Raw genomic sequence first — 27,784 nt, 5'->3', positions numbered from 1 at the left:
TTAATGCAGTCCTAGTTTTATTTATGTATTTATTTATAAAAAAATAAAAGAATCCTCCACGTGGATATTATATAATATTATTTCAGGGCCAATTGCTGCCAGGGCACTCTAGCATCTCCAGCATACTTTCCGAGATGTCTCAACACATGCAATGAGATGTGGCACAGATGCTTACTATATATTTAGAGATTTTAGATAACTAGTTCTTTATATATTTACATACAGCCACCATGCATTAAGGGATGCAGGTTGCGCAGTGGTTTAAACTGCTGTGCTGCTGGGCTGGTTGATCAAAAGGTCGCCAGTTCGAAGCTGCACAACAGGGTGAGTTCCCGTTGCTCCATCCTAGCTCCTGCCAACCTTGCAGTTCGAAAGCATCCAAATGCAAGTAGATAAAAAGGTACCACTCTGGTGGGAAGGTAACAATGTTTCATGCACTTTGCTGTCATGCCGGCCACATGACCATGGAAACTGTCTGCAGACAAATGCTGGCTCCTTCGGCTAGGAAACAGAGATGAGCACTGCCCCCTAGAGTCAGACATGACTGGACTTTACTGTCATGGGGGAAACCTTTACCTTTACCTTACCATGCATTAAGCTTGTAGGGTTTCCATATTCTCTTTTTAGACTGTGGCTGCAATCCAGAACACCTACCTGGAAAAAAGTCTATTGAACACAATGGAACTTACTTCTGATTAAACACTGGCACACACACTGTTTTCTCTTTAATACATTTCTAGATATTTAAGCAGATTGAAGTAGTGCCACTTCTATCTTAAATATGTATTACTACTTTGTACTGATGCATTCTTGGCCTGATCCTGAATTTGAATTATAGATGCATTAATTCATGGTAAGCAAAACACATAACACCACAAAATATTTCAAAATGTTCCAACAGCTATATTGGAGAGTAGTGGCAAATACCATTACTGATTTAGTAAGACATGTACACATAAACACTAGACATTTACATAGAAGTTATTTACATAGAATGTCCTTGTGCTCTTTATGACAAAAACACCCTACACTTGTAAATGTAGCACATCAGATCATTGCTTTATAGAAAGTGAGCATCAGTTTTTGCTCTTCTGTCCTCCCTACCTGCCTTGTCCTGCTCGTATGCAAGCTACAGAAGTGTTGGTGTGTTTTGATGGAACTCTACCCCTCTGTCTTTACCAGAAAAAAACACAGATTAGGTCAGGAAAGTTTACAGCTCTGATTAGAAATAGCTAGCAAATCATGGAGTGCCCATGAAATTTATACAGGTGTTATTATTACATTGTAATTAGTAATTAACCCTGTCCTTTAAAAAAAAGATCATCCACTCTTATTCTCCCTGAAAAAAGAGACTTGCATCAAATTTCTTTCATCATCAGTTCAAAAAACTATTGTGTTTCTATCTTCATTTCATCCCCCCTCATGCCCAGTCAGCATGGCCTACGGACATAAATGATAGGAGCTGTAGTCCCACATAGGTTTTCCATTCCCCCCACTTGCACTGTAATCGGGCTGCTAACTGTAAGGACTTCATCTCCCAACAATCCCTCTCTCTTAAGCTGATGAGAAAAGCAAGAGGCCATCTCCCTCTTGGGAAAAGGCCAAAAGTGAGAACTCCAATGTAACAACAGGTCTGTGATGTAAGGACTGCTGAAGCACTAATAGGGATGCTTACAGTGGCCACACTGGAAAAAGCTACTTCTGACAACCAGCAATCCTGGTTTACAATTACGCTGGTTCTTGTTTTACCACTTCTTCAACCGCCTGCTGTTTGTTAGCTTTGGAACACATTCGGTTTCAAACAGAGGCTGTGCTCCTTTTAACACCCTGTGCACTTGTGTCAAATTCTGCTGGCTCACTGCTAGTCAGTACTCTTGTTATGCGATCTTTTCGATTCTACTGTTATTTGAGCTCTGTCAAATATTAGCTAGGTAACTGCTACGGCAATTTGAATGTTTGGAATAATGCTTTCACCTAATTTGATTTGCTTGACAATACTCAGTAATTGTCATTTCTTTTTATTTTTGTGGAAACACATGGTGGTTTTTTTGAGCCTAAGGAGTGAAATAAACTGCTGCACAGTTTAACTTAGAGGATTTCTAACATTACTGGCTGTAATGAATAACATAGCTCCATGTAGCAATCGTGAACAGTTTACTTGTCATGAAATTGATCCTGTGAGAAAAATGTTGAGAGAGAGAGAGTGAAAATGTTTCTTCAGCTTTCAATAGTTTCTTGGTTAGAGTTTTTTATTGGCAACAGACTTCTGTCTCTTTTGAATTATTTCTTCAATTCAGAGCCATTTTCTGTTCCATTCTAAAACCATATGCATGCCTATTCCCTTACTTAAATTTAAAAGTAGTTTGGGATTGCAGACTAAATCATTCACAACAATGGAAGATTCTGAAATGTGTCAATCTTGGCCAACCATACCAGTTATCGGACAGGCTTGCCCACCAAAATCCTAAAAATATACAATCAGGGCAAACATTCCAACCAGGCCCTCTGGTAGCCACTGTATTTCTCAGTTATGAAGCACAGGTATTTAAACAGACTAAAAATTGTGAGCACTGTTTATTATAAGTCCCATTCATACAATTTCTATGTATATATGGGCACATGAACAGGAGCCGGATGGGTTGTAGCTCCTGTACCCATACCCACACATTTATCTCAAAAAAACATGCATACAAGCACATCACCAACCATTCAGAAGGATCCTACAAGCATCCCATATGTGAGATTATAAGTTCCATATTTGCAGTTTCAGATAAACACATGAGAAGTTGGCAGAACCAGCAAGCAAGCACTTTCTCCTTCGACCATTTGTTCATACACCCAATTGATCACATAAATAGGAATGTGGATAGATGAAAAACTTCTGAAAATAGTGTTGAGACTCTAAGGTCAGGATCCACATAACTATGCAAGTGAGTCTGGATGCTCTGGGAGGTGCAGCTTGGCTTGGAAATCTCCTCAGTACTTCATGTCAGGTTTTTTTTTAAATTGAAATGACCTTCAAAAGCAGTTTCATGGTGGGGAGAGCTCTGCTATTCACAACAAACAGTCAAGAATTAAGCTGTGTTTAGGAGCTATACACGACTGCTCAGAAAAAGGTCTCATTGAGTTCAGTGGGACTTACTGCCAGGTAAGGAGATACAACATTACTGCCAGTGAAGTAGTGAATTAGATCTTGTTCACTAACACTAGCTTTCCCTAACTTGGTGCTCACCAGACATTCTGGACAATAGCATCCGTCACACACAACTATTGGTTGGGCATGTTGGAAGCTGTCATTCTAAGCACTGGAGAATACCGCATTGCAGAATACTGCCTTACATTAAGCTCAGTTAAATACACCTATTATGAATACAAAAATATCAAAGATACATAGAAACATCAGTTCAAAACAACTTGCCAGGAAGCATTGAGAAGGCTGCTAAAGGGCATTCAAGCCACCTGGAGCATCCTGAGTTATTTCCACAGTTGTTTGGTTCCTGGCCTTAGTGTTCAACATCATATTCATCAGAATATGAAAAAAGGTACTAGACAGACTGTTTCTGAATTCCAAAGGTAACATCAAGCCAGCCCAAGCAGCTCTTGGTGAGACATAGTATATATGGAAGAACAAAGCGAAACATTGAAGCTGAAATGCACAATGTAGTTTTTAAAAGGTGACTACAGAAGAATGAAGAAGTAGTTTCTTTCCTTTGCTGGCTAAAATAATATGCATGTCCTTCCACAGGCATGCTTTTCAACCCCTGCCTTCAACAGTCAGGAAAAAAACAACAGGAGCATGAACAGTGCAAGCAGGGAAATGGTTAGATACCCTCCTTTCTCCACCAGAGAGTCTGCAACAGCATTTCTAAAAAAGAAAATCCATGTCTTGGATTTGTACAATGTGTAGTTAGCCATTGATTCTTCAGAAATTCAAGTTTGTACCAAGATTTATAACACTGCTTTTTGAAACCTAAAATGTTTCACTAGTATCAAGTTAAAATTAAACTAGGAATAAGATTCTATGAGAATTTCTAGAGATGTTGCAATGGAGAAAGGAACACCCACCTCAGTTTCTTACTTACACGGCTAATACTAAAACATTTGCTCCATTGTTTAGTATCTAGGACCTTGTTAGTTATCTCGAAAGAATAAAAGCCAGTAATTAATGGGCTAAACTGCAACATCAGTTTATTATAATCAGCACAAGGGAATCCTATTCAGTTTTAAGACTAGCATACAGTGTTTTTCACAGAAGGTTTTAAATGAGTCAAGGCACAAGGTATCCAAGTTTGTTACAACGGTAGCTACTTAGGCTGCAGTGTCCTCAGTCTGAGTTCGCCCCAGTGTATGATTGATATGCAGCCTGATAAGCTTGGGTCTGTAATACAGGTGACTCTGCTTCTGTGGCATTCGCTCCCTTTGCTTAGTCAGTTTATGTTTAGTCATCCAAGCCTTTCCTCTGCTCTGTCTGAAAAATAAATCCTGAGCCTGCATGTATTTCGCTGTTTGGGGGATTTGTAAGCAGTTGAACACCGACCTTCCTCCTACATTTTACCCTATTTAGACTAACAATTACGCATGTGTGATTTCTTATTCTTATGCTGTGATATTTTTAAGGGTTCAGTTTTTCTTCTATTTAGAGAAAATGGCTCAGTGGGTGATGCAGTGAGCACTCCAGTTGCTGAAGTTAGGAAAGAAAGAACCTAATCGATGCCTAGATGAAAGTTCATGTAAGCAAATAGAAGCTTTCTACTAGAATAAGACATATAAGAGCCATACAAAGGTACAGCAGCATTCTAGCTACATGTGCTTTTTAAAAAGTTCCACTCCTTTCCCACATACAGCTAGAAACCATGCCCAGAAGGATTTTTTTTTACTTGTAATGAATTCAAGTAGAAAAAGACTTATAGCTACACAATAAATTTAATGTATAGCTAGTCCCTCAAATGAAATGAAAGATTTTAGAGTTCAGATGATACAGTTAGTGGTCAGTATCAAAAACCAGCAGACTCAGTGACTATGCTTGAACTGGAATAATGATCTCATTCCATCTGACTCACTGTTTTCCTTCTAGCAAGGCTTTTGGAGCAGCTACTGGTGTTGATGGTGTCAGATGCACTTCCCAAATGTGAAACAGAAGCACAGCTGGATCACCAAGGCTTTATCAGCAAGCCCATTCAGTTACAGTGAGCTCCCAGGAGCTGCTGAATCTTGCAACTGAACTGAGTCTCTTTTGGAATTAGTTCAAAAAGACAATGATGGTATTCCCTTATCTCCAGACAGTAATAGTACTGCCTTAACTCTGCCATGAGACTGGAGCAGTGCAATGGGCCAGTGGTGAATTAGAAGAAAAGGCTGTAGGTATTAGCAAAGAATTGGAAGGAGAAAAGGGATCTCCAGTGAATTGAATTCTAGAAAGAAGTTTAGAATATTTATTTATTTATTTATTTATTTATTAAAACATTTTTATGCCGCCCCATTTGCCGAAGCCTCGGGGCGGCTTACAACAATAAATTAAAACCACATAAATTAAAATATACACATTAAAATAATAATAATAATTTAATACACACACACACACACACACACACAGTTAATGACAAGTGTGAGATAAGAGTGAAAAAAAGGATTGGTGAAGAAGAATGATTTTAATAATATATGGGATATGTTTATTGAATATGCATTAATAAAAGGGGATGGTAATAACTCCTCAAAGGATTTATTGCAATTTTGGTTGGAAGGAGGTATCTCAGAAAGAATGGAAAAATGAAGGGGAAAAAAGCAGCCATAGTCCCAGTGGAGGGGTGCATTAAGGGTGAATTTTGTATTTTTTTAATTTGATTTTGTGTATTTTTTCTTTATTACATGATTTTTTGTATTTGTAGTTTTTAAAATGTAAATGTTTCTTTAAAAGAAGAAAACGATGTCGATATTCAGCAATCCATACTAATTTATTAACTTAATTTTTATTGTTGTTGAGTGTATGTAATTTTACTTTATGTATTTTAACTGTATTATTTTATTTATGTTGACCACTGGTAATTTTATTGTAATCGTCACCCAGGGAGCATGATGCTAATAGGTGGCCTTTAAACAAATTAAATAAATAAATAAATAAAACAAGTGTTTCATGGTACAATTGAATGTGTACATTACACATTCTGTAATGTTTGACTCTAGATTTGTAAAAGTGGGGCTGAATTAATCAGTGAGCAGAGCCAAGACAAAGGTATTTTTGCTATTAGTATTCCTGAGAGCAGAACTCAGATATCCATATCTTTAAAATCTTTTTATTTAAACGGTACTTTAAAATTTAACAACCTTTAACCTTCAGTCACTTGATTTGTTTTGTGATTTGTTTTGTTCTGTTTTAATTTATTTATTAGAAATTGTTGTTTTAATTCTTCTTTTAAATATTGTAAGCTGTCCTCAGATTATTGTATAATAGGATGGCATGCAAAAGCGTTTAATAAATAAATAAATGTCTGTTTTTCAAACATCTGGGTAGAAGTGGGTGGCTGCCCAGAATAAACAAGTTGGAAATGCCTTGGCTGGATAATTTCAAATACTAAAGGAAAAGGCAGGAACTGTTACGAGTCTCTTGCAGCTAACCAAAGGCTACATTTTCTGTTTCCTGTTTTACCTTGACAGAACCTTTTACCATGACAAAACCTACAGATCTCTGTGTGGTGCTTCCCCATTCTCATGGATGCAGATAAGGGCATTTCTACCCAGTGTTCCCATGAGACGGGGTGATGCTCCTGCTCAGATGGCAGAATTAGGAAGGCTGAGAGACACCAGTGAATAGTTTTGCCTCTTTACCACCCCCATTCACCCACTGTGGCAAATGACTAATACTGCCCATAGATTGAGCAGTGGAGAACCATTTCTAGTTGCAACCTCAAATTGCTTCCTGGTAGCTTCTCCCCCCCCCCCCCCCCAAAAAAAAAAAGGCAAATCTAGGTGCTTCTCATTTAGAAGGACTGCCTGACATGTTTCAGTAGCTCATATGTCTGCCACAGCCTGTGCTCATGTTCCTAGCAGACAGAGGCCAGAATGGAGTGCAGTCTCACATATCCACCTTCCAATGGTACTAGAGGGCAAGTGCATCGAAGATATAAGAAATGGTAGCGATGTGCTTTTTTAGACTCAAACATTCCTACGAAAGTACATGGACAAGGCACAGTGCAGTATCCACTAGATCAGTTCTGCAGCTATTAAAATAGGATAAGTATCACTCAAATGCACTCTAGGGCAAGGTGTGATGAGATATTTTTGATCAAGTATCACAAGATATATTTGATCAATAATCTGATGTTTTGTATTTTCTTTTCTTTTTTCCTAAGGCCCAGACATACCCATTCAGCAACTAGAGCTGTCATAAATACAGTGCTACCTTTAGAAAATCTTCCACTAGAGAGAGCACTCAGGAAGTAAGGAAACTGAATTGGAAAAGGCTAGAGACTCTCTATTTTTCCGAAGCATCTTTATCTTATGCAAAAGGATACATTTGTTTTCCAGTGCCTGTGGAATAATCAGCCTAGGTGTAATCCAGTGCAGGTTTGGACAAAAAAGGCCCATGACTCCCTGCATATTTGGCTGGGCCATGCTGGGAATTGTACCGATTTTTTCCATTTAAACTTGCTCAGGATTTCAACTTTAGGTTCCTTGTCCAAAACCAAACCTAAGCCTAACCCTTGCCTTTCAATACCTCATTGCTAGGCCTGTTGGATTGGCATTTGCTTAAATGTGGCTAGAATGAGGAACCGAACAGAAGCCCAGTTTTTGAATTACCAGTATAGAAACCTTATTAATAAAGTAGCAGCATAAAATAAGCTTTCTTGCTTTAGATTTTTTTCATAAAATCCCATACATCTTTCTTTACTTTTTGTACCTCTTTTTATATTTTTGCCACACATAATATCCAGGTACCTCAGGAAAACAGTGTATAGCATATTAAATTAAGACATGTAAACTGATGGGGACTAATGAAGAGGGAATGCCCAGTGGTGATGGGTCCACAAGTGGTGGCTCCAGAGACAGAAATGTCCCAGTGTGCAGCAGGGTGATCTAAATTTAGAGCAAGTGGTCTGATTGCCCTGGAGTAGAGAGTTCCACCTAGGCTACATTTTCCATAGGCTTCCAGGGCAACCATAGGCTTTCTTTCCATAGGCTTTCTTTCCCTTATTCAGGCTTAGAAATCTGCCGTATAACCCATCCTGTTTCCATTATTAAGAAACAGAAACAGTTTTCACCAAATTATCTTACCTTCTACAGACATGTTGAAAAATCTGTTTGTTTGAGCAACATGGAAGCATGAAGGCAATTGTACCTGCTGATTATCGCTGACTAATCTCTATCCCAGTTTGGCACAAGCAACTTTTCTACCTCAGTTTCTGCTGTACACATACATACCACTTTTGCAAGACAGCTGTTCCCTTAATGTTTTAACCTATTCAAACTAAGCATGACTTATTTTCCTGCTGATATTCCTAGTAAATTAAACCTTCCTTCCTTCCTTCCTTTCAAAAATAACAGAGTACAAAACATATACTTGCTTAACTACTGTTCTCTTTCCCTTTTCCTGTTCCCACATTATTATTTGCAGGAAGAGGCCATTCTGTTTATGAAGATGCACACCCCACAGTATTTATGCAAAATTCATTTATCATCATCAGGGCATTGGCTAATGAATACAGCATAGTTTCCACTGTGTTGCAAAGGTAATCTGGTGTCACAGGCAAATGCAATTGCAGAGGTAGGTAAAATCTGAAAAGTGGGTGTGTGCAACGAATTTTTCTTTCATCACCTGTGCACAAGTGCAAAGCTTCTTTTGCTCCTTCACAGAAAATCATGGAGAAGAGAAGACCATGCTGCTGTCTGCTGCCATCCTCCCACCTGCCATGGGGTGAAGCCAGCAGGACCAGCAGCCCCATTTCTCCCCCTCTGAAAACAATTTCCCCAAAATGCCCCTCTCCTGGCTTGACTTTCCTATTAATAATCTCCACTGGAGTAAATGTGATTTACTCCCAAGCAGTCATGAATTTCAGTTTGTTGGTTCTTGAGGCTTGAAAAGACATTGCAGACTTTGCTTTTTCAAAGGACAAGGGAGGGAAAGGAGAACATGTTGTGCACCCCCTTCTGACTTGGCAAGTCAGAGGGTGAGTGAAGGAGGTGAGAAAGCAGCTGAAGGCTGCTTGCAGCACTCTTGCAGCACTCCCAGGAGTGGAAGGATATTCCCCCCAGCATCATCCCCACCCCAACTGAAAGTTTTGACAAAGTTAATGCATGCAGAAATGCAGTCCTTGGAGAAAATGCAAAATATGAAACATCACAATATTACAGACCTGAAGAAATCCAGGACATAATGGGAAATAGTGCAAGGGGGATGGCTTGCAGTGAGTGCTATGTGGCACACCAGTACAAGGGCACTGCACTGCACTGCACGCCACTGCACGGCACTGCTGCAAAATGCCAAGTGTAGAGGCCTCCTAGTTTGCATCTTCTCCTAGAATAATTTCAATCAGCCCTTACTCCAGCATTACTTTTCAGTGTTTGCCCTTGTCTCTCCTACACTTGGCTGCAAATCATACTCAGTCATAACTACATCCTGTACCAGGTACTAAAGACACATCATTTTATAGCACAACTACTGAACATTCCTGTGTTCAGGAAAACTGAATCACTGATCTCCATGCCATAAATCCCACAGACATAAATCGACTTTTCAGTCTAAGCATTTGAACCATGCTGTTCTTTCAAAGGCCTCTGACAGAACATATGAAAATATGGACCTAAGTTGTTCCTATTCACTTGTGAGCAATTCTTTCCAGTACAGTCATGTGCAACTGTGTCTTGCAGCGTCTCCAAAGAAGGCGAAGAGTAAATATAAGGTGGAAGCGCTTTAGTGACTATGCAACATACTGAAGGTTATCTTCTCAGCTAAACATGAAATGTTGCCAAGGCGTTCTTACAAGATGGTATTTTTTGCTGCTTGAGTAGCCAGAACAAACAGTGTGATTAGCAAGCTTCCAGTGTCATTGTTTTATTACATGGTTCAGTGTACCTAGTACTCATAAATCATTATATCAAAGTAAAATTAAAAAATATACATGCAGTTAATGTTAACCCATTAAATTCTGCTATTTTTGTAAACACCAGAGAAGGAGCACTCAAACTTACCAGATGCACACCAGTCACAGCTATTTCCAGTGATCTTATATCATCTTTCAAAGGCATTGCTGACACAAACAAATGGTTTTTTTTTAAACTTTGAATGATGACAACCTGAATTGTTTTGAGCTTACCTGAGGTTTCATTTCTATCATTTTGCCTTGCACTAGTTTGTCCAGTAAAGATACTCCATTTTCTCTGCATTTGTTTCCTTCTATAGGATCAACATAGGCGCTATGATCCAATTCTGTGTTCAGAAATAATGTCCTGATAAAGTGTTTCTTTGAATGTACCATAGCAAGTGCAAAATTATGTATCTAAATTCTCTCTCCATATCAAATATGGTTCTGCCACTTGCAGTGTGAATTGGTGCAGTCCAAGCTCTGTAAGTCCTACACGCATGAAGTATTTAAAACCCATTTTCCTTGCCTGTTTCAGACATAGCAAATTGAGACACCTAAAACAGAATAATCAAATACTACAGTATCATTTCTCCAAGGCCACTCTGATTCTCTGAAATACAGAATTTATTGCAACACTCAGTTGTGCCCCAAAACAACTTAATTGTCTTAATAGTCCCAATTACTTAATTGTCTCCCCTGCCATAACTCCCTTTGCCCTCTTCTGTTAGTATGGCCATTCCCAGTTTCCTTTACCTCCTTCTGTTTTTAAAATGTATCTGTCCCACCACCTCATTCAACTGAATGAGGCAAATTCTCTCTCTCTCTCTCTCTCCCCTAACAGAAGGACAGTCGAGAGAATACAACCTGATATAGTATGATTTCAGTTTTGTTCTGATTTTAGCTATTTGGAAGAACAAAGATAAACTTTATTTAGGGGACTAAAAAACCAAAAGTCTATTTAATTAAAGCTTTTGACATTTCATGAAAACAACACTGATATATTTAAGCCATGTTTAAGCTAATATAATGACAAGTAATCTTCTCTGAGTAGAAGATGTTTATATTTCAGTATCAAGCCACAAACAAGAGAACAGCACAATTTTATCCACATATTTCCTATAAATCTCTTCTGTCTTTTTTTAATAATGAGACACTGATGTCAGCTTCTTCTTTGTAAAGCCAAAAGAATCCCATTAAGAAAAAAAATGTAAATGTACATCATGAACAGAACTAAGTTAGTGGAAACTGTGACCTTCAAAAGTTCTCTAAAAATGGGCAAGTCATTTGTTATCTTAGATTAACTAAGGTGTTTCATTATGTTTCAAATAGAGGGATATTTCAGCACAAAATACTGGACAGAAATCTTGTTATATCCTAGTTTATATACTATTAAAGATGAAATACTATGCATGCATACCTTGAATAAGTTTGTTTGTTTGTTTGTTTAGAAAGCTTCTATGCCGCTCCATTCACCAAAGCCTCAGGGCGGCTCACAACAATAAATACCATAATAACAATATAAAAACAATATAGTTGGAGATGTCCTGGCCAAAGATGTAAAATCAATAAATAATATTAACAATTAAAATGGCGTTTAAATAAAAAGGTCTTGGCCTGGTGCCGAAAAACAAATAACGATGGCGCCAGGCAGATCTCTCTCGGAAGTGCATTCCATAGATTGGGCGCCACCACAGAGAAAGCCCTCCTCCGAGTACTTACCCTCCTAATATCCTTCACGGAGGGTTCCCAGAGAAGGGCCTCTCCCGCAGATCTCAAGGGGCAGGCAGTTCCACTGAACACAGTCGGACTCATTTATGAGTAAATGTGTATAGGATTGCTCTGTATATAATTTTGATGCATAATCTTTTTTTCTTCTTCCACACAAAACACACACATCAATGATAAATTGTCTCTGTAAAATCTTACTCACAATAAAATTTCTGTTGTTAAGAGCTTCTGTTTCCTTGATCTCTCTCTGTCACTACAGTTACGCACAGAGCCTCTCGCCAGCTGCCACCTGGGATGTAACCCTGCTAAACTGGCTTCCATGCTATCACCTAGGAGCAACAGGGAGAAAAATACCACAGTCAGCAGAAGAAGAAACTCCCAGTCAGTGAGAAGGCTGTTTGTCTGGGAGTTTCTGGTGGAGATTTGTCTCTAATGTTATCAAATGTAGCCCCAAAGTGTCATTCTACCCAAAGGGGCCTTCTTCAGCATCACAGGAAAAGAGGAAAAGAGAACAGGGCAGTGTACTTTTTAAACTCTCATCCTCTTATCAGGATCACAGACCTACCAAGCATAATTCTGGCAATCTAACACAGGAGAGTCTAAATTAGTGAGAATCTCTTATTGCAAAGAATCTCACAGGTTACAGCCTTCAAAACAGCATGCATACTCCGGGCACTCTTGGATGAGACTGATCATTTGGATCCATTTCAACCAGTGTTCAGGCATGGTTTTGGCATGGAAATAGACTTGGTTGCCGTGTACGGTGACCTATGCTGGGTGAGATATGGGGGAGTATGACTCTGATGATACTCTTCAAGCTCTCTGCAGCTTTCATCAACCATAGTAAACTTCTGGAGCAACTGTCGAGTTGGAAGTGAGCAACACTGTGTGGCAGGGTTCTGCTTCTACTTAGACAGCAGTCTCCAGAAGGTGATGCTTAGGGAATATTGTTCAGTCTCATGGATTCTCCAGTTCCTTGAGGTTCTGTTCTGTCCCCCATCCAGCTTAACATCTCCATGAAACTGGTGAGTGGGGCCATCTGGAGTTTTGGAGCACACTGCTACCAGTACATCTATGGCACACAGCTCTATTTCTCCTTTTCATCATTGGCAGGTTAGGCAGTGGATGTGCTAAACTGGTGTCTCTCTAAAATAAAGGACAGGATGAGCTAACAAACTGGAAAATCCAGAGAAGATTGAGATGCTGTTTGTGGGTGATTCCTTTGACCACAGGGAAGTGTTCAACCTTTTCTAGATGGGATCACATTCCTCCTGAAGGAGCAGGTTTGTAGCTTGGGAGTTCTCCTTGATCCATCTTTGTTACTTGAGGCTCAGGCAGCCTCAGTGGCTCAGAGCACCTTTTACTAGCTTTGGCTGGTAACCTAGTTTTGCCCCTATCTGAACAGAGATAGCTTGGTTTCAGTAAATTATGCTCTGGTGGATTAGATTACTGTAATACATGCAGAGGGTGGCAACAAGGGAGAAGGTCTTTTCGGTAGTGGCCCCCATCTTTGGGACAACTTCCTGCTTTGGCCCACCTGGCACAAACTTGTCGACTTTTTGGTACCAGGTCTGGGCAGTCCATTATGCAGAGACCTTTAAATATCTCATTGTTGTATACTTTGTCCAGAGAGCTTCAACTATGGGGTGAAATAGAAATGAAATAAATAAATAATACAGCAGGTGACAATTGGTATGGTTAACTGAGAGCCAGTGTGGTGTCGTGGTTAAGAGCATGGAATTGGGACTCAGGCGATCTGGGTTCTACTCCCCGCTCAGCCATGGAGCCAACTGGGTGACTTTGGGCCAGTCACAGACTCTCAGCCCAACCTACCTCACAGGGTTGTTGTGGGAATAAGATGGAGGAGGAGATATAAGCTGCCTTGAGCCCTTTTTATAAATCAATAAATAAACAAAATAAAAATAAATAAAAACTACAGCCATCAGACACCAGGACAATTGTTTTTCAGTTGTAATCTCTGTAGCTCAGGGGGCTTGAGTCAGGAGTAAATTATTCTAAAGCTAATCTAACCCAAGTAATAAAAGATGAAGTTTCAATCTATACAGAAGACCATACTAACTTTGCATTCTGTATTGCAACCTCTATATACTAACAATCTAGGCTTAACAAATCTAAAATACTAAAACATGTTCAATAGCAAGTCCACAATGTTCCCACATGCAGAGATCTGAATGCTCAGAGCCTCCAGAAAATCCAAAATGCAGTGTTTATTCTCTTCCTGCTGAGCCTAGGATTTTACAAAATGAAAAGTACAAAAATCAAAGTCCATGCGTAAGCACAGTCATGAGAAGCATGCCCATCTTTTCACAGGAGGGTCCTCAGATCGTCCAAAAGAATAAACAGTCCAAGTACATAGACATTCCATTAACAGAAAATTCTTTTACCCCAAGTATAGATGGATCCAATCATAACAACACAGGCGGAAAGTTAAGATGTCTTGTAATGCTTTCAAGACTGAGCAGCTGCTTTTCAAGCAAGAAGTAGATACAATGGCTCTTCTGCCATGCCTCCAACATCATGTGAGGTTTCTTTTACCTTCTAACTTTCAGGGTAGGCTTCAACCTAAGTGACACATAAGTTAGTTCCACCTTCTGCTAGATTCTTATGCCTGCAAAGGCCAAAAAATGCAGCTAGGAAGGGGAGTGACCCTACTCTGTTTGCTATCAGCTGAGAAGACTGAAGGAGCTTCTCCCCAACAGCCTCAATGTGCCACAGGATTATAAAAGCCTCATCCAATCAGACTACCTCAAATTAACATGAATAGGCTTTAACACTTGTGGTGGGCTTTTCGTCTCTCTTCTGTGTCTCTGAGTATTTCAATGTGCTTAGAGGAGTACCAAAGAAACTAGAAATTTATTGTGTGCTGAATACATGTTACCAATTACTTACTTCCATAATTGCAGTAGAATACTGTATATTTGAACATTTTGTCTGCCTGGTTTTCATTTTTTAAAAGTACAAATCATAAAAATGCTTGTACTGGGAAGTGTGTTAGCTAGGTTTTGACAGGATTATACATTCAAAGTCAAGGGTTATGAAAGTTAGTAAGGAATGCACTCAGAACCCTTGGTTTTCCCCTAGTCTTAGTCAATCTAATAAGCTTATCCTCATAATTAACAATTGATAAGTACTGCCATGAGGCCCAGTCCTCCTCCCCCTAAACACACTGCTCCAGGATTTCTTTTCACACGGCTTTTACTGTTACACATGTCTATTGCTGCACAGCTCTGAGTTCAGCCAGAGTAAAGAGCTGAGCCTTCTCTGACATCCTAGTCTTCCTCCTCTTTATACTCCAATCACCTGCACTTTTGATGTCACTTCCTCAAGAGGAGGGATCTCCATTTCAGACTGGCTGCTGTGTGCTTGTCTCCTCCTGCAGGCCTGATATTGGTAGACCGGGGCTCCTCTCAGTCCCTGCTGGCAACTGCTCTCATTCGCCTATCTCTTTGTTCCCACAGGCCTGTTGCCCATTTGCCTCAGCTTCCTGGACTAACTTCTCCACCTGCTCCCCAGACATTCCTTGACCTTGACCTGCTACTGGAGCTGGCTGAGAATCCACAACCATTTTGTCTTCATTGTCTGAACGTGCATTCCCATCAAAGCTATAATCTGTCCATGTGCATTCTGGCACTGACTTGATGCTTGTGCACAACAGGTACCATGCCACCATTCCACAACATGGTATTTTCATGGGGAAAAAAGCTCCTGAATATCCCACCATAGTAAAGAAAATACATGACACAGGAGGACAAATGACTAAGCTTTTGCTTCCAAAGAGAAAATATTCAGTTGTGCCAGTTGGCAAGAATTTTTCTACATTGTTTTTATGATTTTACAGTAAATGTAGTAAGTCAGTCTGTCATTTCTTTCCATTGAATTAAAGTTTGTGGAATTGTCATGGTTCTGTCCACAACATTCAAGCATTCTGCATTACAGAAGTTTCAGCAGCAGCAAAAATTACTGGACAAATTACTGGAGCTGGGCAAATCGAAAAATAATGATGAGTGATATTATAGCCATTCTTTTCATATTATATATCTGTACAATTGAATCCAGTAGATTGTGTTACTGGAATCATGACAGTTTTTAAAAAAACAATCTATTTAGCAGGAACAGAAATTTAAACCATCTTGTGGGTTTGGATATGAATAATGTCAACCTTTTGTTTCTTGGATAAAATAAAACAGACCATCAGAGATCTGTTTCCAGTTCAGATGATTGTCAGTTGCAACCAAATTATCAAGAGCAACACTTATACATTGTATTTTTCATTTTTATATCAGATATTGGCAGATTTGTTCTAGTAATAAGCTAGTTTGTAGTTACATAACCATTTGTTTTACACTGTTTATTGCCCTGCATGCGGTAATAAACAATGGCTGGACTTTTATTTGCTGACTTTTGTTTGTAATGAAACATCTCACTTAGAAACAAGGATTATCATTTATGAAACATCTAATTACGAAATAGTTCTGTGCTGTGCACCAGTGATTTTAAACCATTCAAAAAAACTTGGAACAAATATAACATTTTTATTCAGCATTCAGTTGTATGTGTTCTAAGATCCATGATGCTTCAAGAATTATTCCTGCTAGAACAAAGTGGAAACACTTAAAATATACCTCTATCCTTAAACAAGGTGATATCATGTACTATTTATCTTCTCCTCCCTGGCATATTTATGCAGTATCTCCTTGATTTCTGAAACCATCACTGACTTGGGTGAGTTTACTGGCTGTATTCAGAGAATTATACCTTAGCCTAGTATGTAGATGGCTCCTGCTTCCTTTGGCATGAATAATTAAACCAGGAAGCTTTCAATAAACTACAATTCTTTTCACCTGAACCAAGTAACTATGATTGAAAGCTTCAGAACAGGCAAGAATTTGAAAACACAGTTTGAAATTGGTTTAATATCCAGACTTGCTCCAATCAAATTCAGGTATCACAGGAAACTGTGGTTAATTAGAGGCTTTCTAGTTTTTTCATGTCACAAAGCAGGAATCAATGGAGCTGTAGCAAAAGATTTCTTCATATCTTAGTTTCTTAAGGCAAGATATGATGCTAGATTTACAAAATTACATGGACCATTCTTCTTTCTTCCTATGCATGACATTCTGCAGTTTGAACACTCATGTGATTGATCTTTTCTCAGAAATAGGTTGGACTGAGTCTGATAGCACCTTCCTTTATATAAGCCATAGTCGAAATTGTCCTAAGCCAAAAAATCAGGATGAAGGCTTTCTTGTGTAAACACCATGCAGAATCCAACAGGATGCTCCAGCTCTACTCATTCCATTGAGCTTACAGGAGTGACTAGTTGTGCAACAGGATTTTGGTGCTTCTCAGAATAACTCCAGAAACTGGCAGAAATGTTCAGATTATGACAGGAAAGCTGTCTTGTGCAAGCTCCATTAACCTATCCCATTCTGTAAAGATGGGCCTTCGCTTATTTAGGGGGAATTGTGCAACAACACCATTGCATGGGTCATTATAACATGAACTGGCTAAAGGCTCTATGGAGAAGGAAGAGTTAACTGAAAAAAGGGCAAGATGCTACAACTGCCAGGTGTTTGCTCAGTGAGACACTGGCATCAAAGGTCAGGTGAGAGGGCTGGACAGGCTCTTCATACGCAGAAGGGGAAGATACTGTAAATTATATGCAAGGACAGAGGAATTCACACTCCCAAGGACAGGGCAGGAAACTGGGGCCTCACCTGAGATCCATCACACACTGTCACCCAGTGAGCCATCTGATCAGGGCTGGGGAATAAAAGAGGAGAGCCTGCAGGGGCTCAGGGTACCTTTTCAAGTAGAGGTTCCATTCCTGCCACCAGACTCTTTGCTGAAGAACATGTACAACCCTGTGTCTTCAGTTGGTACAGTAGGTACGTTGGTGCTAGGCTAGGTGAGGCTTTGTTATTTTGTGTCTGATGAGGCCAAATTGGCCTGGTGTCTCAGGAGGGTATCAGTGCGGCTCTCCAAATTCCCTTTTCCTTCCTCTCCCTTTTTGTGTGTATCTTGTGCCTAGTGTGCTTTAGCTGTTTTAGTAACCTCTGCCCCTATCTTTTAGCCTTTTAATAAAATCTCTTTTTCCCCCCCAAAAGTTGGGTTGTCATGTGCCTTATCCAGTGTCTGGCTGGGTGCAGATGGCCAAAGGAGTTGAGGAATCTTGGGTAGCTGCCTTCTACAGTCGTCACTCATGCAAGGGTATGGATGCACTTAGTGGTTCTTCAGTATAAATATCAGAGAACATCTGGACATACGTAAGAGAAGCGTGCTAGCAGATCTAGTCAATTGTTGTATATTTATTGAGCAAAGTTAAGGACCAATGTGGAGCATCCTTGTATTGTGCAGTTTTATGTTGTGAACCACAAAAAAAGCTTTGACTATTAGGTGGTATTAAAATATAATAAAGAAATAAGAGTCTGTCATAAATTATGTTCTATAAGGATCCCTTCCTATGAGCTACACACATAGGAAAAAGGAATCAAGCAGTAATTTAACATTCAATCTATCTTTCTATCTATCCATCTATCTAATTAATATACTGCCCAACAGCCAAAGGTCTCTTTTTATCCTTCTAATCTTTTAAAACTCTTTTTGAAGTTTTATGTTATATTAAGGGTGGGGGGAGAGATAGAGAGAGAGAATTAATATCAACATATTGCTATTTACTGATTTCTACACTGCCTTCCTAGATAGTATACATAATTGTTGTTGGTTTTAATTTCTTTTAAACCACCCAGAGCCTATAGGAATGGGTTGGTATATAAAAATCAAAATAAATAGCTAAAGTGCTTGCAGAGATGCATTGGCTTACTCAGTCCTATGCACATTCCTGGCTACCAGTAGAACTGCTGTTGTGCACAAGAGGAGTCACCCTCCACATTCTCTCTCACTTACGTGGTTTGGCCAGCTTTCTGGTGATGTATGTGATGCTTTTATGAGGTAATAATAATAATAGTATGTTCATCAAGTGCCTGAACGACCAGGCACTGTAGAAGGTTAATTGTAAATAGAAGGTTAATTATAAATAGAAGGTTAATTGTAAACAGGCTCACAATTCAAATCAGACAAGATACATGGAGATCATGGAGAGTGGAGAAAATTAAAAACAGGATGCAACACATTGAGTTGAAAAGAGAAGCAAAATCTGTGAAAGAAAAGATATACTTGGAGAGAGTTTTAAAAGATGTGAATATAGCACAGTAGGAAAGGGGCAAGTCCTACAGTAGGAGGCTGGAATACAAAATGAATATGTATAAAAGGAGGAGTGAGGAAAACTTTACAAATACATGCTCTTCTTTCCTGTTGTTTGGTCTCTACAAAATACAAGGCAATAATTCTATTTTATGTTATGATGATGAAGGGTCAAATAATCCTATAAGCCATATTTAAACTGAATATTTCTGTATTATCTGATAAATTTCTTGGAAGAGGAGAAGCACAAATAACTACATTGTCTTCCCCAAAGCGCCAAACGTGAGTATCCATTCTTACTATTGTTGTATGGAAATTACAGGAAAGTAGTCCTCACAGCTTGTATTCAGTCAGCCAGATAACTCTCTGGACCCTACATTTGCATTTAGGATTTATTCCAAACAAGACACAGAACATGTACACACAACCACCTTTCATTACTTCCATGACAACTCCAGTGTGTGACTGCTTTAACTGAATTATTTATTCTACTCAGGCTTCTATAGCAGGGTTTTTGTGGAGTACTGCTCTATTTTTTGGTATTCTGGTTGGACTTCACCAAAAAGCCAATCAGTCCAAATGAGCATGTAGATGAGTCTTATTGCTGGCATGGAGGACCTCCAGCCTTCAGGCCTGCTCTGGCCTGTGATCTCCCACTAGCTTCTTGCCCAGGCCCTGACCCTTTTCTGAGAAGCAAAACGGTCTTGTTTCCAACAAGCTGCTGCTAAGTGTGTGTGTGTGTGTGTAGTGAGCATTGGAAAAAGCTATGCTTCTCAGAGCTCAGTAGGGAAAATTTCTTATAAGCAATCAGCTGCTGATGTGAGGTATGAGCTTTTTCCTACCAGGGAGAATGTACAAGGGGAAAAAATTGCTGAATGTATCCATCCTGCTTACTTCTGGGATTAGTCCTGGTTGCTCGTGAGTAGACATAGTTGTGACGAGATGCCCTGCTCCTGCTCACTTCCGAGTAGACACGCAGAGGCTTGATGCTATTCGTTAAGTGCACCTGAGTTATTTGTGCCTGCTTGCTTCTGAGCAGATGTGCAATGGCACATCCTACTGATGTCTGAGTATGCTTACAATTGATAGGAGCCACATTTTAGCCCCATTCATCCTGCTTTTGGCAGATCCCACTGATATGTTGCTGCCCCTGAGACCTTCGCTAAAATCAGACTTAGCCCTCTGCCTATGGACTAGTGTCAGGACTATCCAGAGATCACGTCTGTAAGTCTAGAGAAAAAAAGGCCAAATAACTTGCATAGCAAGGTTTTTAAAACATTGAAGAGGATTTTAAGGATTTTGTGTGTCTCATTTTCTAGTTGAAATTTTTGTGAAGCAAGATCCTGCTGAATGGACACAACCAATGCTTGAATAAAAACCTTCAGTACTTGAGCAAAACAAAGCTCCAGTGCTTAAGATTACTTAATTTCTAGCAGTCTAAACAAGGGTCAGATCAAAAGATGCTTAGAGAAGTTTCTGGCTTTATAAGATTTTGCTAGTTGGCATCAGTAATTGGCTTTTTCCCCTCTTGGAACTAAATTAAATAGCAGGGACAGAAGTGCATATATAGACAAATCAACTATACTGAGTTTTTAAAGGTACCGGATGTCGCTTGGAATGTGCTAAACAAGTCACAAGTAACAGTAAACAAGCCAATGCCCATAATTCCCTTGGATCACTTTCTTTTATCTTATTAAAAAGTCTAGAGATCATAAAGAAATCACACACCACTCATCTAGTCTTGTTTGGACCAGTCAGTACTATAGATGAGCCGAAAATCTTTCCATCACCCTTGGATTTGTTCCCTCTATTTGTTCTGTATAGTTTCAGTGCAGCACTCATAAACATGAGGTACAAATCAAAATGCTTGCCCCTCATATTAGACATGCATTATTTGTGTGTATATGCCTCTTCATCTGGCAAGACATCCACCAAATTCAAGACACCTCCAGAGATATCTTCTGTTACAGTACAAGAAGATAGTATTGAGGTTAAAGCAATGGGAAACGCATATGCATACTTGCAAGTCTTTGCACACATTTACTGGGCCTCCTTGGATCATGACTCATGTCAAAAGAAGACTGTTTACCAGAGTTGCATCACATGGAAGAAATGAGCAAGTTAGGCCATCCTTCTAAAACAAAATTAACCATTTAAATAGCAGGTTTAATGCACAATTCTCATTAAGTTTTTCTCAGAAATACCTTACCAAAAATGTAGCTACTGTTACTATTTTACAGGTGGGAGGCTGGCAGTGTTGCTTATCCAAAGCCACTACACAGGAAGAAGATTTAAAACCAGATTTTTCATTTCTGGGCCACCTTGGTCCTTGGCATTACAGGATTTGAGGCAAGTCCATGAAGCAATTTCCCTCCACAATTCAGCTACAAAAAAGGTAGCCTCGGGAAAGTAGCAGGGACACAGTAAGCAGAGGCATATGTTTGCCACCCCTGCTCTAAATGTTGGCTGGGCAATCATTGTGATATAAGCTGATACCATACGTCTCCCATCGATACAGCTGTGTATAGACAGGTGAGGGGAGCAGCATATGGTGAGAAGCAAAGTCTGGAGTTCACATAGATTCTGACTATCAGGTACATCACATAACAATATCCATTCCCAAATGGAGATGTAGCCATTGGGAATGAGACTGTGGATAGAAAGGATTATGAGCTGATGAGAATGTGGACAGAAAGGATTATGCCTGAACAAATCAGTTGTTTCACAAACCAAGATAAAGAGGAAGATGTTTTCTAATGAAGAAATAAAACATGCTAGAATTTTTCATATGCAATGAAAACATTAGTTAAGAATGATTGAGACATTTCTTTTTGCTTGATAATTCCTAATTATGACAAACAATTTCCAAAAGGATGTTCTATATTTTTAAATATAGCACATGCTTTTATTGGAGAGACATTACAGCTGCTGAAAACAAACTGGAATTTTCTTTTAATGGTTAAATCAAAATAATACAAGCAATACTTTATCCAGAGGCTACTTTATCCACAACATAATAGTTATCTTACTATATACCTAGACACCAGTGTTACAAGAACCAACCTCCATTTTAAGCTTGGTTTATAGATGAAGCAGCCTTGGATGTACTTTTATTAATTTTCACATTTCCACTATTCAAGGGATACAGAATAGGAATTTCCTTAGCTATTCCTTAGCTCAGTTCAATGAACTTTTTAAAGACTGATTTCCATTGCAGAGGCCAGGCCAAGCACATTAGTTGTAAGAAAGATTGGGAAATGTTTTCTAAGCCTTTACAGTAATGAAGGTTTGCAATTCTCTGTACCCAATTAAAAATGCTTTTCCCTATGGTTGACTCTCACATCCATTCTCAACCATTTATATTTTGTCTGATGTCTCAAATTCCCATTCTCATCTAAACATGTAAATAATCTCTATTGAAATGCATTGTAAAGTGAAATGAATATTCTGTTTAAAATGATAGTCACTTCATGCTTTTGTTGTATTCCTTGGTTATAGGATGAATTGAATTCACATCCCTCTATTCAGCTCATATTCTTCCAAATCAAAGTTGAGGGTCTTCCCCCAAACCCCCCTTTTTAAGGTGTATATGCAATTCTAATGTTTTTCCTCCCATCAGACCAATGATCCATCTAATGCAGTGTTCTGTCTCCAACAACAGCCAGACAATTCTTTCTAGGAATCTCATAAGCAGCCGTTACCCTGAGTCCCAACATTTGGGAGTCAGCGGTTTAAGTGAATCACATCCCAACTGTGAATGTGTTACCTGAGCCTGTGGCTGAAGGACTAGGTGTGGAAGGAAGGAAGCATCCAATATATGAGTCTGGGTTCTAAGCTGGTTCTCCCCTCATGTGCAATTTTATTTTTATCTTTTTTTGATCTTGCAAATTACTGGATTTTGACGCCTTTGCACACATTTGAGTCTGCATTTGGCAATTTAGTTAGCTTTACCTTCCGGAGAAGTTTTGGAGTTCTGTAGGGCTGCAAAGGGAGAAGAGAGGAAAGGAAATCCCATTGCAGAAGAAGTCCCCTTGTACAGCTTTGAATGCAAATCAATGTTGATTGTAAGTAGCAGTTGAAACTATGTTAATGCCTGATAGGTTAGGAAGGACAATGAAGCAACCAGGACACTACAAGAGAAGGCAAAAGATCATGAGGGTGGGGGAGGCAGAGCAGCAGCAAAGGAGAAATCTTTCATGCAAGAAGTCTGCTTGTGTGACCCTGGATGTAGTCCCGTGCAAACTGTAAGGAACATCTGGAATAATGATAATATCAAAAAAACACTCATAGCATCATAGAATAGTAGAGTCAGAGGGGGCCAGAAGGCCATCCGGTCCAACCCCCTGCTCAGTGCAGGACACCAGGTTAAACCATCCCATACCAGATAACTGTCCAGTTGCATCTTGAATGCCTGTAGTATGGCAGAGCACAGAACCCCCCTTGGTAATTGGTTCCATTGTCATACTGCTCTAACAATCAGGATTTCTTTCCTGATGTCTAGCCAAAATCTTGCTTCCTGTAAGTTGAGCCCTTTATTCCATGTCCTACACTCTGGGATGATTCAGAAGAGATTCTGTCCTTCTCCCCTTTCAAGTACTTGTAGAGTACTATCATCTCTTCCCTTGGTCTTCTCTTCTCCAGGAGAAACAGTTCTGTTAATCTCTCTTCACAAGGCATCAAGGATCATCCTTGCTGCCTTCCTCTGAATCCTTTCCAGCTTGCTGCATATTTCTTCAACTGTGGTGCCAAGAACTGGACTCCAGTTGATGCCTAACCAGTGCTGAGTATAGAGGAACTAGTAAATCATGTTATTTAGAAATGATATTTCTACTTCTGCAGCCTCTTTGCAGCCACGTCACATTGTTGACTCATAGTCAGCTTGTGATCTACATCAATTCCAAGATCCTTCTCACTTCCAGTAGTGTTGAGCCAAATATCCCCCTTCTTGTATCAATGCACTTGGCTCCTTTTTCCTAGGTACATAACTTGGCATTTGTCCATACTGAATTTCATTCTGTTGTTCTTTGCCCAGTGTTCTAAACCAAACCAGCAAAAAGCTGACTAGATAGTGCAACCATTAGGTGGATCCACAATTGGCTGCAAAATCAGACTCAGAGAGTGCTCATCAATGGCACATTCTCAAACTGGGGAGAGGTGACAAATAGGGTACTGCAGGGTTCTGTCCTGGGGCTGGTACTTTTCAAGATTTTTATTAATGATTTAGATGAGGAAGTACAAGGAAACATGATTAAATTTGCAATGACACATATGCTGGGTGGAATAGCAAATATGCTGGAAGTCAGAAATAAGATGCAGGGTGAGCTCAATAGGTTAGAATGCTGGGCAGTGAACCACAGAATGAAACTCAGTAGGGACAAATGCCAAGTCCTTCCTTAGAATCAAAAAACCAAATGCATTGCTGCAATATGGGGAATACTTGGGTTAACAATACTGCAGATGAGAAGGATCTTGGGATGGTTGCAGATCGCAAGCTAAATATGATCCAACAATGCCAATGCAAAAGTGGCAACTGCTATTTTGGGCTGCATTAACAGAAACATCACTTCCCGAACAGGTGAAGTACTAGTTCCACTATACTCAGTACTAGTCGGACCTCACCTGGAGTACTGTATCCAGTTGTCGGCACCTAAGTTTTAAAAAGATGAAGAAAAACTAGTGTGCAGAGGAGGACAACAATGATGATTCAGGGACTGGAAGTTAAGCCCTGTAAGGAAAAATTGAGAGAGCTAGGCATGTTCAGCCTGAAGAAGAGAATATTGACAAGTACGTGAAAGGCTGCCACAAAGGAAGGACAAGATCTCTATTCATTCATTCCAGAGAGCAGGACATGGAATAACGAACTTAAGTTGAAAGAAAGCCGATTTAGACTAGACACTAGGAAGAATTTCCTGACTGTCAGAGCAGTATGACAATGGATCCTATTACCTGGTGAAGTTGTGGGCTTTCCCTCACTGGAGACACCCAGAAAGCAGTCATCTGAATGGGATGGTTTAACTTGGTGTCCTAGAGTATAGGGGGTTGGAATTTGAACACTTCTACCTTTTCTCGGTCATCTGTTATTTATTTATTTATTTATTTATTTATTTATTTATTTATTATTATTATTTATTATTTATTATTTATTATTTATTTATTTATTTATTTATTTATTTATTTATTTAAAAAGCTTCTCTGCCGCCCCATTCGCCGAAGCCTCGGGGCGGCTCACAGCAATAAATAAATAATAACAATATAAAAACAATATAATTGGAGATGTCCTGGCCAAAGAAGTAAAATAAATAAATAATATTAGCAATTAAAATGACGTTTAAATAAAAAGGTCTTCGCCTGGCACCGAAAAACAATTTTGCCATTATCATTTTGCCATCCACAATGAGTAGTTGAACTCTATTCCTTTCCTCTGTGTTTTACTTTGGACATATCTGAAGAAGGCTTTTTGTTGCTTTTAGCATCCCTCAGTTCATTCCTAACTTTAGCTTTCCTGACACCATCCCTGCAATTCTATGCTACCTGCCTGTATTCTTCCTTTGTAACCTGGCCTTCTTCCCACTTCTTATACATGTTCCTTTATGTTTACAGATCATCTGTAAGCATTTCATGAAGCCACATGGACTTTTTCTGTTGTTGTCTACCTCCTTTCCACATTAGAATTGTTTATAACTATGCCTTTAGAATTTCCTTTTTGAAAAATCCCCATCTCTCTTGAACTCCTTTTCTCATTACAGTCACTTGCCATGGAACTTCACTTATCATTGTTCTGAGATTATTAAAATGGGCTTTCTTGAAATTCAGAGTACATGATTGGCTACATTTGGCTTTTGCTTCCATTAGGAGCAAGAATTCAAGTATGGCACGGTCACTTTCCTCCAGACTTCCTGTAGTTGCCACATTGTCCACTAGATCTTCCCTGCTGGTTAAGGATATGTCAAGGATAACCATTCTTTTGGTTCCTTCTTCCACTCTCTGTTGGAGGAGATGATCAGTAACACATATTAGAAAATTCTTGGAAGAGTTGCGATTGGCAGAATTTGTCTCCCAACAGATACTGGAGAAATTGAAGTCCTCTGTAATGAGAACATAATGCCTCCCTGAAACACTGGCAATTTGTTTTTCAAAAGTTTCATCCTTGTCTTCTGCTTGAATGAGTGGTTGATAATAGACCCCAACCACTGTATTCCTTTTATTCCTTGTTCCATTTATATCAATATAAATTCTCTTGACTGGGCTACTAAGCACATCCTCCTCCTGTGCAGAAATGTTTGTCTTTAACATATACTGCCACTCCGCCTCCCTTTCTGTTCCTTCTGTTCTTCTTGAACAGATATATCTTTCAATTGTTGAATTCCAGTCATGGGAGCCATCACACCAAGTTTCAGTTCTACCTATCAGGTCATATTCACCCTCCTGTATCAAAAGTTCAAGTTCATGCTGTTTGTTTGCACATTCTGGGCATTAGTGATGATGATGATGATGATGATGATGATGATGATGTTCATCCATTGTTTTTGATGAGGACCTTGACATCTAACAGGTTGTGAGCTGTCCACAGTGTGTCCACAGGTGGCTGATAAGGCCAATGCAGGCACAGAGTGTTCTGCCACATGTCGGGCAGACATGTGTGGGCACCAGTGTTGCAACATTTGCAACTATGGCTTTACGGAGTGCTCGCTTCTCTTGTGCTATGGTTGTCCTTCTGGCTTCAGATGTTTGGCAGCCTTGGTAGATCAGCATGCGCCATGTCAGTCGGTCTTGTGCCAAGGTCTCCCAGGAGGTGGTGTCGATATCCAGGGACTTGAGAGAGGCTTTCAGCATGTCTTTGTATGCTTCTTTTGTCCCCCGTGCAATTGCTTTCCTCGAGACAGCTCACCAAAGAAGAGCTGTTTGGGGATGCAGTGGTCTGGCATCCTTGCTACATGGCCTGCCCAGCATGTCTGGACTTTCATCAGGAGGGTGTGAACTGACAGCAGGCCTGCTCTGGAGAGGACTCCTGTGTCTGGCACCTTGTCCTGCCACCAGATCCTCAAAAGTCTGTGGAGGCAAGTCATGTGGAAGTGGTTCAGTTGCCTAGTGTGCCTCCTGTGTACTGTCCAAGTCTCACTGGCATACATGAGGGTAGTTAGCACTACTGCTCGGTAGACTTTCAGCTTTGTAGCAAGGCTTATTCCACAGCAGTCCCACACTTTGGTCAGCAGTCTGCCAAATGCAGAGCTTGCCTTTGTGATTCTGCAGTTGACCTCTATGTCAACTGTCACTGTACGGGAAAGGGTGCTACCATGGTATGTAAATTGGTCCACTGCTTGCAGCTTTTGTCCCTTCACTGTGATGGTGGGCTTTGTGTTGGGATTTCAGAGCCGGCTGATGCATCACTTTGGTTTTCTTTGTGTTGATGAGGAGGCCGAAGTTGTCACATGCTGCTGCAAATTTGTCCATGCTGGCTTGCATTTCCTGCTCTGATCCAGCAACCAGGGCACAGTCGTCAGCAAAAAGGAGGTCTAGTAGCACAGTCTCCTTTATCTTGTTGACAGCCTGGAGTCTTCGCAGGTTGAACAGTTTCCCATCGGTCCTGTATTTCAGGCTGACTCCCATGGAATTGTTCTGAAAGACGTCTGTCAGCATGGCTGAAAACATTATGCTGAACAGGGTCAGTGCCAGCACACACCCTTGTTTGACACCGTTGTGACGGGAAAGGCCTCTGAAGCTTTTCCATCATCCAAAACATGAGCCATCATGCCATC

The 27,784-nt window shown here is 39.8% G+C and overlaps 1 long non-coding RNA gene across 1 annotated transcript; it reads left to right on the top strand.

Moving 5' to 3' along the window:
- On the top strand, window positions 1-23,991 carry LOC123024505. The gene is made up of 4 exons (XR_006414937.1): window positions 1-14; window positions 16,981-16,986; window positions 21,574-21,579; window positions 23,868-23,991. It is a non-coding gene; the product is annotated as an uncharacterized LOC123024505 (long non-coding RNA).
- Window positions 23,992-27,784: the final 3,793 nt, after the last annotated feature.

This window comes from Varanus komodoensis, unplaced genomic scaffold (assembly GCF_004798865.1).
Source record: "Varanus komodoensis strain SLA01 unplaced genomic scaffold, ASM479886v1 scaffold24, whole genome shotgun sequence".
NCBI classification, from domain to species: domain Eukaryota; kingdom Metazoa; phylum Chordata; class Lepidosauria; order Squamata; family Varanidae; genus Varanus; species Varanus komodoensis.
The sequence above is the reverse complement of the archived record's forward strand: the minus strand, read 5'-3'. Positions and strand labels throughout refer to the sequence as shown.